Here is a 1,050-nt window from a genome sequence, read left to right as displayed (position 1 = left end):
TGGGATTAAAGGCGTGCGCCACCACCGCACGGCTCCAAACAGATTTTTCTGTACATTCTATTTGTTAGTGTTCTTTGGCCTCAGATCCACATCCTTTAATAGCAAACTCCTAAGCATCTTTCAAAACCCAGCAGGGTCACTACCTTCTCAGTGAACCTTGGACTATCTATCTGCAATGGTTCTTCGCTTGGCTTCTAACCTATTCTACCTCCTATCCCAATTCTCACCTGCTTACACAGAAATGACTCATTTTCTCCAGGCAATGGACCCATGGAGTGTGGGTGGGGGGCATCATTTCTTCCCTGTGAATTTCCAGAACCCAGGTGGGAGGCAGCCCGCAACAGGCATCTGCTGGAGAGCAATCACATGTCTTGGCTCAAGAAAGTTCATCCGTCCTGCATCTTATCACAGTGGCTGTCACAGGTAGGGGTCAGGATCCCCACACAACCCTGAGGAAGAGGGTTTTAGGTTTAGGGATCCAGCAGGAATCAGTGTTGGCATTGTCTGCCTGGAAACCAGTGCTCTTTCTGCTATCGTCTGCCACAACTATGTAACATCACTGTAAACTTTGTAGCCAAAGCAATAGAAATCAGCCTTCTTGTTGGAGGCCAGAAAGTCAGAAAGTAAGCTGTGCATGAGGACCCTCCAGCCTGGGCTACCCAGCCTCCTAGGGCTCTGTCTCCAACATCCCAGTTTCCACCCCCACTGATGAGGCCTTTTCTATTTGTGGGTCACAGGCACAATTCTTGTGAGGACGCTGACACGGGTCTGGGGTCCACTGCACAATCCAGGATGTTCTGACCTCAGAGCCTTAGCTTGGATTGGTGAGGTGCTTGCTGCCTGACAAGAGAATCAGCTCCCTCAAGCTGTTCTCTGACCTCCACAGTGCACCCTGGCCTGTGCACGCTCACAACACACACATACGTGTATGCATGTGTGTATGCACATGTGGTGGGGTGTTGGGATGATGGCTCAGTAAAGGGCTTAGCTGTGTAAGCAGAAGGGCAGGAGTTGGACCCCAGAACCCACACATTTAAAAGCCAAGCATGG

This window comes from Microtus ochrogaster, unplaced genomic scaffold (genome assembly GCF_000317375.1).
Source record: "Microtus ochrogaster isolate Prairie Vole_2 unplaced genomic scaffold, MicOch1.0 UNK5, whole genome shotgun sequence".
NCBI lineage: Eukaryota > Metazoa > Chordata > Mammalia > Rodentia > Cricetidae > Microtus > Microtus ochrogaster.
The sequence above is the reverse complement of the archived record's forward strand: the minus strand, read 5'-3'. Positions refer to the sequence as shown.